Source organism: Macaca nemestrina, chromosome 8 (genome assembly GCF_043159975.1).
Source record: "Macaca nemestrina isolate mMacNem1 chromosome 8, mMacNem.hap1, whole genome shotgun sequence".
NCBI lineage: Eukaryota > Metazoa > Chordata > Mammalia > Primates > Cercopithecidae > Macaca > Macaca nemestrina.
This window is the reverse complement of record NC_092132.1, coordinates 51,828,716-51,844,182: the sequence shown is the minus strand read 5'-3', so window position 1 is coordinate 51,844,182 and position 15,467 is coordinate 51,828,716. Positions and strand designations below refer to the sequence as shown.

At 41.7% G+C, this 15,467-nt stretch overlaps 1 long non-coding RNA gene across 1 annotated transcript; it reads right to left on the bottom strand.

Moving 5' to 3' along the window:
• Positions 1-5,701: 5,701 nt before the first annotated feature.
• Positions 5,702-9,832, bottom strand: LOC105497256 (uncharacterized). The gene is made up of 4 exons (XR_011606484.1): positions 9,638-9,832; positions 8,261-8,357; positions 6,743-6,861; positions 5,702-6,044 (listed from the first exon to the last, which is right to left on the bottom strand). It is a non-coding gene; the product is annotated as an uncharacterized lncRNA (long non-coding RNA).
• Positions 9,833-15,467: the final 5,635 nt, after the last annotated feature.

Genomic DNA, 15,467 nt, shown 5'->3' with positions numbered 1-15,467 from the left:
TAGTATGTGGATGCACTGATAGGAGTTCCACACCACATTCCTACAGTAAAGGTTAATGCTTTTAAGTTTGCAGCAACAATGCAACCTTGAGAGTCAAAAGTAGCAAGGTAGAGACCTAAGAAATAATTAAGGTGGTATGGTAGCTCAGACCTTTGTGAGTTCAAAAGACATTGTCCCTATGCAGTTACAGTCTAAGATCTACCTTTTTGGGATGACATCACACCTTTCTTCAAGTGTGTTTTCTGCCTGTACACCCCTTATGCTAGTTCCATTCCTGCCTGGCAGAGCCTCTCCCTGGGTTCAAACACACTGGACTGGATGCATTGCTGGATTGGTGCTGTGCTGCCATGTATTTTTCCTTCTCTGGATTTTAATCATAACTCGGACATCCAGTGAGCAACTAAACCACCCACCTAAAATGCTTCCCAAAGAACGCACAAGAATGATATGACTCCATTTCAAATGATCAAACTAAACAGAATACTCAGGAAGCATCAGGGAGGATGCCGAGCAGAGTGTCTTCTAGCCACCAGCAGAATCAGAGCAACTCCCCATTACCAGCTGAAGGGAGAGCTAGAAATGAAAAATAAACAAATGTAGGCAGGCACTGGAGCAAAAGACCTCTAGACTGGGACATTCTGGGCTGACAAGAGTGACTGTTGGACCCCGGGCAGCCAATGAAGCCATTTAACCCACCTCCGCTGTTGAGCTGGACACTCATATTCATATCTTTGCCTTCCACAAACCACTCTCCAACATACCCATTCTCGGTCCCTCGCCCTCCCTCCCTGTCTCTCTTCCTCTCCTCCCCCTTCCTCTCTTTCTCTCTCTGAGTTGACTCTGTTTCCCATTCTAAGGCTAGGTACAAGAGGAACATTGTAGATTTTCAAAGCCTTCTACAAACTGTCTGGAGTGCAGTTGCCATCCTAGTTCACACATCACTTGACTACAGCTCCCCCTGTTCCCTCAACTTAGTGTCCCATTAGTCTTCAAGCTCAGTGCATTCCCTCATTTCCTCTTCTGTATTCCCACAGCCACATCCTTAGGCCAAGCTCCACGAGCTCTTCTGTGGGCTTAGGCAACAGTTTCCTCCAGAGGCTCCCAGCCACCCACTCCTTTCCCATGGCATCACACAAGTTGAGTTTCTATGTCATTATGTAAGTCTCTTTCTTCAAACCACGGTTCCATTGCTTGGGGTAAAGGCCCAATGTTCCAACAAGACATACAAGGCTTTTAATAGTATCCCATATGACATGTTCAGCCTCTTCTATAGCCAGTCCCCCTACCCATCACTCTTCGCTTGGACCTCAGTAATGTACCAATTTATACTGGCCCTTTCTCCATATGGTTAATGCTATTGCTGTCCTTCTGAAATGCCTTTCTCCCCATTCCCACAATGACCTCCTGCTGATCTACCATGATCCAGGTTTAATGGCACCTTTTCCTGAATGCATCCATCCTCTCATACACTCATTCGCTGAGCCCCAGCCCCAAGCCAGGCCCTTGCCTGGGTCCTAGCAATGCAGTCATCTGCAGAACTGGGAGGCAGAGCTCACAGTCAAGCGAGAGACCCAGGCTTAAACCACACAAACATAGACTTCAATGACACAACAAGGGTAAGACTGAAACTGTGACCAGTCCGAAAAAGAAAAGAAGTGCTTCCAGCAGAAGAAATAGCATGGGCAAAGGCCCTCTGATGCAAAGGACCCCAGCAAGCAGGAGACAGGAAGAAAAAGCTAGCATGGAGAGAGGAGAGAGCTGCAGGGAGTGGCTATGAGTGCAGCTGAGGCCACATGAGGCCTTGACGTCCACAAGAAACTGTTTTATATTTTTAGAGCAATGGGAAGATGTTGCAGAGTGTTCCATGGAAGAGAGTCTGGCTCAGTTTTGCTCTCCAAAAAGATCTTTTTGGCTGCCATATAGAGAATGGATGTGGAGGGGGCTGGGTGAATAGTGACTGAAGAGGAAATTAAATGTAATTTCTCTACCACATATCAACTGAAAGTGTGGAAAAGAGACCCAACCTATTCTGCATGGTACAGAAAATCACCCCAAAATTCTATATTTGCCATGAATAATCCCCAAATTAGGATGAAGTCGTCATCTGGTTCTGACCAAGAGATCTCCAATCCAGCATCCCTGTGCCTGTCTCGCACCAGCCTGGAATTAGAGAAGATTGTCACCTTGCTCCCAATCTCCAGAACAAAGAAAAATCACCAACTATACCAGCCAGGTGTGGTGGCTCACACCTGTAATCCCAGCACTTTGGGAGGCCAAGACGGGCAGATCACTTGAGGTCGGTAGTTTGAGACCAGCCTGGCAAACATGGTGAAACCCCACATCTACTAAAAAAAAAAAAATACAAAAATTAACCAGGTGCAGTGGTGCGTGCCTGTAATCTCAGCTTCTTAGAACACTGAGGTACAAGAATTGCTTAAACCCAGGAGGCGGAGATTGCAGTGAGTTGAGATCATGCCACTGCACCCCAGCCTGGGTGACAGAGCGAGGCTCCGCTCAAAAAAAAAAAGAAAAGAAAAGAAAAATCACCAAATATTTATATTCCTAACCATTATATTTCTGTGTTGATATAGCCATGAATGTTTCCTTCTCAGAATAAAAATGTTATGTTGACCCTTTCTTACAGATGGTTCTTGAGATGATATCATTAATATTCCCAAATACCTGTATGTTTGGCATCATTTATTTTACAAAACATTTTTATATTTGAGAATTTTGTTCTTTATATGAATACTTCAGTTATGTTAGTTGCCAAAATACACACACACACACACACACACACACACACACACACAGAGCAGGAAGAAATAAAAAGTATTTGTGGCAGATAAATAATCTGAGACATCAAGCAGCAGGTAGTATTCATATTCCCTGTGACATCCTCATTCAGTCCATGAGACACTGAGTTGCCATTTGCCATGAGGAAGGAGTTGCCTAGGAGGAGTCAGAAGAAATGCCTAAGTCTTGAGTTTGAGGCAAAAGCCTCAGATGTGAGAAAGGAGACTGGGGCATATTTTTAAAGCAAAGGAGCTGGTCTCTACCTTTCCTTCCCTTCCCATACACCACCCCCATCCTGCTGCCATTCCATAAGAGTTTGAGCACGTGAGAAGAGGAGAGACAGAGAAATCCAGAGGAAAAGAGCAAGGAGGAATTTTTTTACTCTTTTCTTCCTCTGGCCAAATTAGAAACTTGAGGAATACTAGGGAATTATCCTGTGATGTTTGAGAATGTGCGAGAGAGAGAAAAAAAAAAAGATTGCAAATATATTTTCCAGATACAGTTGTAGGTCAGCAGTCTTTCCAAACATATTCAGCCCTATGAGGCTTGAAGGAAATAAGAGTGAGGATGGCATATACACACAGATGTGAGAAAGGCCCTGACCACCATCATCAGCCAGAAGCTGGACGTGGAAGTCTGTGAGTATCTCATGGGCCCAACACAAGGACAAGCCAACAAGCAATGCTGGGATACCACCTGGGGAAGAATTCCCAAGAAGAGAAAAATGAGAATGTAGCCACCTGTAGCATGAGAAGAGGGACAGTTGCTTCTCTGTGTAATTTCCCCAGGTGTCAACCAGCATAGGATAATAGACTACAGGAACATCAGCAGAACAGATCAATGGATGTGGCATCTCTCCACCGTCAATATCAGGAGAGCCACTCCCTCTCTCCTTGGGATAATAAAGAAGCTGGATTAGGAGAAAGGAAGGGGAAGCAATATGGTTTGGATGTTCGTCCCCTTCAAATCTCATGTTGAAATGTGATTCTCAATGTTGGAAGTGGGGCCTGGTGAAGAGCAGTTGGATCATGGGGGCAGATGAATGCTTTAGTACCATCCTCTTGATGATAAGTGAGTTTTTGCTCAGTTAGTTCACACGATATCTGGTTGTTAAGAAGAGTCTGGGACCTCCCCCTTCTCTCTGTCTTGCTCTCGCTCTCACCACGTAATATGCCAGCTCCCAGTTTTCCTTCCTCCATGATTGTAAACTTCCTTAGGCCCTCACCAGCAGCAGATGCTGACTGACACGCTTTTCGTAGAGTCTGCAGAACTGTGAGCCAAAATAAAAAATCTTTTTGGCTGGGCACGATGGCTCACACCTGTAATCCCAGCACTTTGGGAGGCTGAGGCAGGTAGATCACGTGAGATCAGAAGTTTGAGACCAGCCTGGCCAACATGGTGAAACTCCATCTCTACTAAAAATACAAAAATTACCCCCGTGTGGTGGTGCACACCTGTAATCCCAGCTACTCAGAAGGCTGAGACACAAGAATTGCTTAAATCCAAGAGGCGGAAGTTGCAGTGAGCTGAGATCATGCCACTGCACTCCAGCCTGGGTGGCAGAGTGAGACTCTGTATCAAAAAAAAAAAAAAAAAAAAAAAAAAACTTTTCTTTATAAATTACCCAACCTCAGGTATTTTCTTATAGCAACACAAGAATGGACTAACACAGAAAGAAACTCGACGGGGAAAACAGTCTTGATACAGTTGAACATTGAACTCATTAAGCTTTGAGCTGGACTATATTTTATACATCTTGACCAAGAAATTAGGAAATTGGACTAGTTTAATTTAAAAACAGGTTGAATATTCAGTGGCAGAAATTAAAGTTGGTCTAGAAATAAAGTTACCTTTTGGAACAAAAATATACAACCATAAACTAATACCAATTTCATGTAGACATCACACACTACAGGATAACGTAATAGTTTCCTGGCATGCATTTTTGGACTGACTCCTTTGGAGGTGAGTGAATGAGATGTTAGCATGATAAAAAGAAATGCTTAAAGGTCCATTTGATTGAGAATATAAGTACTACTTACTGCTGAAGTTTGGTTTGCCAACAAGAATCAGAAGCCATGAGATTGAGCCAGTTAATCAAAAAGTTGAAGCTTTAGTCTGCTTTTTAAAAGCAACACTCCTGATGCGACAGTAACCCAAAGGGGCAAATAAAATTCGTATTATACATCTCAGAGGAAACAGTTGATTTATGAGTGTAAGACATCCTCCTCCCAACTGAATCCTGGCCCCTCCATAAGATTCACTATAATTGTTGGCAAACGTGCCACTTGAGACAATTACGGTAATCTGGTTGGACTGCAATCAAAGAAGACGACTTTGTTTTCAAATCTACTGAAGCCAACCAGGATCTCTTTCTTTCTATATCTTGAAGATGATCATACATATGCTAACTACATTTAAACTACTCCTTTTCAAAGCTCCTAAAAGGTGTAATTCCCCCCACTCCATCCCTCTCATGAGAAAGAGAGAGAACAAAACCAACACCAAAGTCCCGTTTACTAAAATCTGTGAAAGTCAGTTTTGGTTAGCTGTTTTTACCACCGAAATTCAAATGACTCTCCCCTTCCACCTCTTTACCTCCTCTATTCTGGCTGGAAATCATCTGGGATTCACACCTCAGCACCAATGGGATGTGGCGGGGAAGGGTTTTGCACTGAGGCAGGGAGGAAAAGGAGGATGTCTCCCAGCTAAAGTCGGAATCAAAACATTCATAATGGTAAGCATCATCTGCAAGACAGAGTGCTGCTTCTCAGCTTCTCAGGAATGGCTCCTAAGGGCAGTGCAGAAACACCAAACAATAAAGAGGCAGACACCAGCTGGGCAGCAGGTAGAACAAGTGCAGAGATGGGCACTTCCAATATCAAGGTGAAATCAGTCACGCGGATGTTCTTTACAGAAAGCTAACATGCTGCCTGAAAGAGCACATGCAGCTCTCCAAGTGAAAAATGCTCCTGGATTGTTATTATTTATCTAGAGCCCCAGGTGTACATTGAGCTCTATAATAGGTAGCATGTGCCAAAACAAAGAGCAGAGCCCTTGCCCCAAAGAGTTAGATGTCTAAAGGTGCATTTGGGTACAGTTATACTCCACGAATCGGCAAAGCAGAAAATAAACAATACACAGACAGACATCAAGGAATAGTTCTTTGCTGAATGTGTCAGAGCTTTGGAAACAGGAGGGCTTTTAAAGGAGTTGTGGCTTGTATTTCATGTTGTATTGAATTTTTTCTGGAAAAAAAGAAAAAAGAAGAAGAATCTGCTGTTAATAAGAATTTAAAGAGATCTTGACAGTTTACAGCAATAGGTTAAATATACCAAGATGACTTTAAATAAGATGTAAAACCCTACATTTGGGGACAAAATATAAAGACAGCTTTGGAGCTGATTACAAGTTAATACCATCAACACCACATTATAGTTGAACTCCCCAAACAATAAGTTGGTCTCAGGATGAACTCATACAAGGAAAGTCTCTAGGATGAGAGAGGTGAGTTGGTTCAGGGCAGACTCTGAGCAGGGTCTGGCTCAGATATAACATCCCAGATCAGATTACTGAGATGCCTTGTGGCACAGTCATTACAAGACCAGGCTCTGGACTCAACAGTTTATAGACCAGGTCTCTGTCTGCCAGTTGTGTCATCTTGGGACAGTGCATTTACATCTCTGTGTTACTGTTTCCTCATTTGTAACACACACAAAAAAGGAATAGATAAAGAGAGAAAAGAAAGAGAAAAAAAGAAAAGAAGGATGCTAAGAACACTGAATGTATGGGAAAATCCTCACAGTGTCTGCCATGCAGTGAGCTATTATTATAGCTAAGCCTCTGAACCGCCCCCGCACCCCTGCCCCAGTCTCTCCTTTCCCTCCTCCAATGAAACCTTCTTGTAACTGAGTCTCCCTCAGCCCTGAGATTCAACTCTGATAACCTTCAGGTTGGGAAGCAAGCCTGATGCAGTAGCAATATAGCGCTCCATGACATGTCCTTCCCCAGGTCTTCTTTGTCCTTAATTTTCAGCTTGGTGAAAATTCGCCCATATTTACACTTCTGCAAAATAAACAGAACCAAGACTTATGTTTCACAATTTACATCATTGATTCCATGTGCAATCATGGTTCATGACTAATGGGCCTCTAGCAGTTTCAAAAATGTTTCTTTCTCTGTAACTCTGAGACACTGGGAGTGTGTGTGCTACAGTATAAATGGGAAATTTATAATGTAGGAGACCTTGTGTCCACCAGTCTGGCCTTTTCCTAGGATGCGTGCCCTGTCTGGTTCTTACAACTCTTCCTTCTGGGCCCAAGCCACTGCCATTTGCTGACAGGACCTCCAAGACATTGCCCTGTCTCTGTACTTCATCTACCTGTTGGCGTAGTCCCCTCTTCTATTGGTGTATTAGCCAGGGTTGCCCAGAGAAATGCAACAAATAGGAGATATATGTGTGTGTGTGTGTGTGTGTGTGTATTTTATATATATATAAATATAGGGATATATATATATAGGGAGAGAGAGAGAGAGAGAGAGATTTGTCACAGAAATTAGCTCATACAATTATGTGGAATGAGAAGTCCCGTGATCTGCCATCTGCAAGCTGGAGAACCTGGAAAACCAGTGGTGTAATTTAGTCCAAATCCAAAGACATGAGAACTAACCGCACTCATGCCTGAGGGCAGGAGAGGATGGATATCCCAGACCAAGCACAGAACAAATTTGCCCTTCCTCAACCTTTTTGTTCTGTTTGGGCCCTCAGTGGATTGGAAGATACCCAACCACATTGGTGAAGGAGATTTCATTTGCTCAATCTACTGATTTGAACACTAATCTCTCCCAGAAACAACCTTACAGACACATCCAGAAATAATGCTTTATTAGCTATTTGGGCATCTCTTAGCTCAGTCAAGTTGACACACAAAATTAGCCATCACAGTTGGGATCCCTCTCGGTCTACCGTCTGCCTAAACTGGGACCTGCAATCTCCGCTCTCCCTTAGGCATGGTGTTTCCCTGCAAACTGAGCTTGCAATGGCGTTGATTCTGCCAGGACCCCATGCCAGCCCTGATCTGCCATAAGTAGTCTGCTTCACCAATTCCCAAGTTGCCCAACCTCAGCTAGTCAATACTTCAAAGCCCCTGCCTCTCTTAGCAGACACTTGTCTGGCTGAGGGAGGGAATGTTCCCCAATAAGACATCTCAGTCTCCTCTTGAATCTTGTATCACACCATTACTTCCAACAGCCTGTTATTGCTACCACAAAGAAAAGAACACTGTATCAACAGAAGACAAGCTTCAACTTCAATTTCTCATTGGATGCCACATGTTGATTCTATTGTTATTAAAAAGTCATTTGTGTTGTCTAACTTGTAATAACATTTTCTGATTGCTGTTTGCCATTTTTCCCAGTGACTGCTTGTGCCATCGCAGCCTGCTCAGAGTCCTAGCATCATTACCTATTCATGCATTCTACATGCCAGCTTTCTCCTTTCTCATTATTGGGTGACTTTTCACTTGGCCTTTTCTGCAGATCAGCCCCTCAGAATATGCCATCTGGAAAAATGGAGAGTGAAACACTGCTTTAAATTAAAAAGAAAAAAAGAGAGAAAGAGACTTTTCATCACCCTGAATTAGACCCAATTTTCCCACTCTGTCACCACCCTCACAGGAGCTGGCACACTCCTCAGAAGCTGTCCGTGTTTCTTCTAACTATGACAGAGGGGGCTGAGGAGAAACAAGAAAGGAGGGGAAAGCGACAGAGAAAGAGAGAGAGAGAGTCATCCAATCCAATGCATTGATAGATTTGGCTAGATTGATGTCATTGCTCATTAAGAAAACAGGCAATCTGCTTCTCGTTCTCATTGGAGAAAATAAATTTGCACAGAGCCCAGCCAAATAATGTGTAGCAAATGATCAATGTTATCTGAGGGAGAAGATGATTGATCCTTTATTTCTTACACCCTCTCATGCATAATGCATACAACCCAGGATGTCCTCAGCTTGCCTCAGGACCTAGCAGTGATGTACCGCATTACCATGCAGAGCACTCATGCTGAATTTCTAGGGACGTCTCCACATCCCAGAGCAAGTGAGAGCCAGGAATGCTTCAAAAATCAAGAGTCCCTGATAACGGTGTGATGGATTCTTGAATCTTTTCCAGGCCTTTTTACAAACATATGCATGACTCAGGGAAAGTCTCAGAGAAACTTCAGACCTCAGTATCCCTTAATGCAAAGCACAATTGGTAATACTGGCTTCTTTCAGAATATCAATTAAAAGATTAGAAAAATGGAAATCTTTCTAAGAACCAAAAATGCGGAAGATCGCTATAAAGGGAAATGAACTGTGTTAACTTTTTATTATAATGATTCCATTTCAGAGAACCGAGGTAATCATTTGTGATTTTGGAGAAAGCTGGCTTGTCAAATGCTCTATGTTAAGTTTAGACTATTGTTGCTAATTCTCTATACCCATTAAATAGTGATGATGATGGTGGTGATGATAACAATAATGGCAGCTAACATTTTTAAATTCCTATTTGCCAGGCTTTATGTTAAGGACTGTACATATGTTATCTCATGTAATGTACACTGAGGTTTAGAGAACTTCATTAATTTGCCCAACGTTCATAGCTAATAATCAATAAATTCCAGAGCCAACAGTACCAATTCCTACATATGAATGCTGCTAGTCTGGGGTTGGGGTCAAAATAGAGGAATTAGAATATAAAGTGGAATTGGCCATCTTCAATAACTATAACTGGCTGGTAGAAGATTTGTAAACTAACAGAAATTGAAAAAAAAAAAAAAAAACTGATGAGTTTTAGTCCTTACTTTGAGCGAGTCGCCATACTAGGTCTTCACATAAATTTTAATGATAATAATGAATAAAATGATAACAAATCTATAAAGTAGATGATATCTTGCCGTGTTGGTTATTAAGTGAGCGTTTCTCAGTTTAAAACCAGCTTCTCTACTCCACTCACAAGATCCTGGGGCTGCAACCCTGCAACTCTGCAGACTCCGTCGTTTCCGTTTTGCCAGCGGTTCCATTAGGCTCTGCCAAGAGGGGGCGCCAGAGAGACTACGTCGCTAAAGGAGTAAGAGGGATTTTGATCCTTCTTGTTTTACTTCCTGTTCTTGTCAGCAGTATCTCAGCAACACTTCTTAGCGCTGGCAGCAGCAGCTCATTCCAGCTTCCAGTAGCAGCAGTGACTCAAGTGCGCAGTTTTTCTAACACTCGCTGAACCGGCCTTATTGTGCCACCTCTGGGCACCAGCCCAGCCAGACCGTACACCCTCATCAGAGACCTGCGTCCCAGCTCTGCAAGACCCTTCTCCTCCAATCTTCTGAGTTCTGTTTCCTCGGCTGAGAAGTGGTAGCTGCATCCTGCACGATCACCTCCACTATATCTAGGTGTTTGTTTTTTATCTTTTCATTTCTCTATTACCCGGTTAACATGTTTTAGTACTAAATTCTCTTTGTTACTAGAACTGGTAAGGTTTCTGTCTGCTGACTGGAACCCCAGTGATAAACCCCCAATTCAGTGATAAGGATAAATTGCTCATATTTACTAAGTCAATAAAGGAGTTGAAATGGAATCCAACCCCAGGTCTTTCTGGTTCTGAATCATATGCTCTTTCCAGTACCCCAGGATACCTCTCCAAACTAGGCAATGGTATCTCTGTGCCTATGTTGAATAAGAGGACACACACAAAAAAAATATATCGTGCAAATGAAAGTCTAAGAAATACCTGGACACAATGTAAAATGTGTGTGTGATTGCATGCACTGGTATTTCTTATCAATATTATTAGTGACAGTAACACTATTGTGTATACAAAGTAGGTTCCATTGCCCTAAAGTGCCTTGTCCAATAGCTTAACCTGCTTCTGTGCTTGATACAATGTGAATTCGTCTCCGTGTTCAAGAATATGTCATGGCATTCCTCTATCTAGGTAGCTTCAAACTGTGCTAAAATACTTTGAGCAAAAAATGAGAAATGACTTGTAACTAAAGCCATCATCATTCTCACAATGAAAGAAGCACCCAAAACTTCAAAGATATTATGGTAGACTTGTCACTTTTGAGTATTTAGCATGCCTCCATTCTGTAACAACAGATGCCCCAGAGACCAGAAGAAAGTAGGATCAAAAGATATATAGTGTGTACTGACATAGACAGACACCTCAGACCACTAGACCAACAGGGTGATTGTAAAGCACAGCTACATCTACACTCTGAGACTTAAGATGATTGTTGAATCCAAAGACCAGGAAGAGTGAGAATTCAGAATCTATTCTGATCAGAAGCCAGGAAGTCAGAAACTATCCCCTGAAGAGAATATTAAGACCTCACCAGAAATTTCAGCACATCATATGTTATAAAGTAAGCTTAGTTTATTTCAGCTAATAAGTCTAGAAATGTTTACAACTCTCATATTAAGTTCTACAGCATACAAATTAAAATGGAAGGAGAAGTTTTTATACCACTTGAAATGCACACACATACACAGATGGCACACATGTAATTTATTTCTCCTTTCTCAAAAAGCTATGCTGCTTTCCAAATCATTGGTGCAAGGTACTAGTGTTTCTTACTTTTCATTGTGTGTTAAAGTTAAAATAAAAAGGGAGGGACTATCTGTTCTTATTATATTTGCAAATTCATCTAGAGGCCATATTGCACTGAGCCCATCTAAAACACATGACAAATGCACTCATATTTCTAGGAATCCTAACAGAGTCTAGGGGACAAAATGAGCAACAACTTGTTAACCTAAACCACAAGGAAGCGTAGAGTGGTGGGCTATAGAGAAAAACAGTCACCCTTCCTGCCTTCTTTGTGATGCTTCCTTCTAAATAAGAACCCCAGACAGCGCCTTTCCCAGTGACATTCATCCAGTGGATGCCAGAAAAATTGTCTGATAACCCTGTCAGAACACAAGGCATTATAATGAATAGTAGGTGATAAATATATAGGTAATGCCTTAGCAGTGATTGTGTCTTTCTACAGCAGTTTAAAACAATAAAGCCTGAGCTGGGCATGGTGGCTCACACCTGTAATCCCAGCACTCTGGGAGGCCAAGATGAGCAGATCGCTTGAGCCCAAGAGTTTGAGACCAGCCTGGACAATATAGTGAGACCTTGTCTCTACAAAAAACAAAAAAACAAAAAAAACAAAAAACAAAAAAACCTTTAAAAATTATCCAAGCATGGCGGTGGCAGCCTGTAGTCCCAGCCACCTTGGAGGCTGAGGTGAGAGAATTCCTTGAACCCAAGAGGCAGAGGTTCATCTAAGCCGAGATCACACCACTGCACTCCAGCCTGGAAGACAGAAACAATAAATAAATAAAATAAAGCCTGCTATTATGATATAGATAGATAACACAAGATGTGAAAAGCTGTAACCCCCTTGTCTTGCATCACCCCAGGAAAATGGAACTGGTATGCAAGCACAAGATTCCGCTTAGTGACAGAAAAGAAGTCACTCTACTCACTTGGGGGGCTGTACTCAAATGTCCACACCCTCTGAACTTGGAGACAACATCAGGAGACAACCACTGACTGAAACCGAAGGTAGAAAAAGTCGGCATATAAGAGATTAACATATCCATATTCAGTGGTTTTAAGACTTGGTATGTAAATGGCTTGCTGCATAGACTTAGGAATCCAACAAGTTCAACAGCTAGAATGTAGGGAATGAAAGTTATAACCTAATCAACTGTATTTGAGAATAAATATAAAGGAGAGATGTATTGACAGAAGAGAGGTCTGTGTGTAGTAAAGGAAAAAGAAGGCTAAAGAATATAAATTTGCCAGTGCGTTTTCAGTAGTGAATGAGGGACGGCCAAGCACAGTGGCTCACGCCTGTAATCCCAGCACTTTGGGAGACAGGGGCAGGCGGATCACTTGAGGTCAGGAGTTTGAGACCAGCCTAGCCAACATGGTGAAACCCCCACCTCTACTAAAAATACAAAAATTAGCTAGGCATGGTGGTGGGTGCCTGTAATCCTAGCTACTGGGGAGGCTGAGGCAGGAGAATCACTTGAACCCAGGAGGTGGAGGTTGCTACGAGCCAAGATCGCACCACTGCACTCCAGTCTGAGCAGACAGAGCAAGACTCCCTCTCAAAAAAAATAGTGAACAATGGATAGACACTGTATTAATAAATAAATATTCCTGTTACTGAAAGAATTACTCTATTTCAGGGTGCAGGCATAATTAATCCAGGATGAGAGGTTGGCATAGGACATAGCTGAGGAACAGAAAAAGAGTCTAATAAGTAGGTCACATCAAGTCATTTTAGAGTCACATAGGGCATTGAAGGCAAGCCCCATAGTCAAAGGAAATTCATATCATAAACAATGTAGATGACCCAGATTCCATGAGGGAGAGGATACCAGGTAAGTTACAACTGCATCTGAACAACTGCAGTGTGCACCACCCACCTGATTTAGGAAACTTGGACATTATAGTGATTGGTAGATGGAGAAAATGGGGAGAAGGACTTGTGCTGTGCTTATAAAAATGGCCAGCAACCAGCACAGTGGTTCATGCCTAGAGTCCCAGCAACCAGCACAGTGGTTCATGCCTAGAGTCCCAGCAACCAGCACAGTGGTTCATGCCTAGAGTCCCAGCAACCAGCACAGTGGTTCATGCCTAGAGTCCCAGCAACCAGCACAGTGGTTCATGCCTGTAGTCCCAGCTACTCAGGAGGCTGAGGTGGGAGGATCACTTGAGACCAGGGGTTTCAGGCTGCAGTAAGCGATGACTACGCTGGTGAATAGTCACTGCACTCCAGCCTGGTCCACATAGCAAGCCTCCATCTCAAAAACAAACAAACAAAAAAACTAGCCAGCAGAAAACAGGTCTCTACACTTTCTCAACAGGGCATATGATCTGAAAGTGAGCCCTGTTTAATTAGGGTTGTGCATTTGTGCATTATCTCGGATCAGATAACACTCAAAACATATATTTAGTGGATGTAACTTGGTACTCCAAATCTCAACTGACTCCGGATCAACGGGAGCACAAAAGCTGAGAATCAATTCCTGGACAAGAGTTACCAAACCAAGGCCCCACTTGCCTGAAATACTTGGCTTGAGTAGTCAGCCACCTTACCACATCTCTGTACCTGCTATAGTGGGCTCGAGTTGGCCTCCTCCTAGGAGTAAGGGCTGGAATGTGAGTATTTACCTTACCGTGTATTATCATCTCTCTTTTCACATCTATGTCTAATCTCTCCAATGAAGGCACAGGCAAAATTATAAGAAGGACCATGTCCTAAATTCTCTCCATTATGAACTAACCGTGATTGTGGAGCATACTATATTCTAGGCTCTGCACTAAGAGCTTTACTTTATTTCACTTGTCACAACAACTCTGTGAGCTAAATATTATTTTCTTCATTTTACAAGGGAAGAAATAAATGCATGAGTTATTTAAGAGACAGTTAGATAATTTGACTGTGATTTTATATTTAGTAAGTAATGGGGTTGGATTCAAGTCCAGGCAATCTTAACTCCTAAACTCATGCTCATAACTGCTATGGAAATGTGGTGTAATGTAATGGCTAAATAGACAAAAAAGATATGCCCCCCAGTTACGCAATATATTCTGTTACAGTTTTTGAAAGGGCATGGTACTGGTACCAGAATTGATGGATTGATAGAAGAGTAAATTCAGAAATAGACCCGTAAGGTATCAGAATTAATAATCTGGTAAAGAAAGTATCTCAAAACAGTAAAGAAATTAAGAAAAATTCAACAAATAATAATGGAGAACCTGGCTAACCATTTACAAAGAAAAAAATTAAATTCCTGACCTATGCTGTATATCATGAAACATTCCAGTTAAAGATTCAAATAGGAACAAATAAATAATAAAAGCATTAGAAGAAAATATAAGAGAAATTGATGTAATCTTGTACTGGGAATGACACCAAAAGTAGGACTTATGAAGGGAAGAGATGGATAAGTGTGATTACATATCATTTTTAAAGTTTCTGCTTGATCCAAAACATCACTCACAAAGTTTTAGAAAACAATTGACAAACTGAGACTTGTAAGGTAGAATTAATGACAAAATAATTAATGAAATTAATATATAACAAACTTAAAAATCAATAAGGAAAATATAAACAACCATATAGAAAAAAGTGAGCAAAAGTTATGAAGAGGCAGACCATAGAGAAAGAATAAGAATGGCAACAATCATATAAAAATATTATCTTACAATTGTATGGTAAGAAAATAAATGAAAATCAGAACAACAAACTGATAATATTTTCAATCTAACAGAGTAATTTAGTTTAAAAAAAAAAACCCCACAAAATCTAATGTTGGCAAGGGTTTCAGGGAACACAGGCATTCCCATATACTATTGGCAAGAATATAAATTAGTTTAACATCTTTTGATGACAGTTTGCCTATAGTATTAGTTTTCTTCCAGAAACTATATTTCCTAATATAATTTGTCAAATGTTTTTTTAAAAGTATTGCAAAGTTATTCATGATAGAATTTGAGGCCAGGTGCAGTGACTCACACCTGTAATCCCAACACTTTGGGAGGCTAAGGCAGGCGGATCACTTGAGGTCAGGAGTTCGAGACCAACCTGGCCAAATGGCAAAAGCCTGTCTCTACTAAAAATACAAAAATTAACC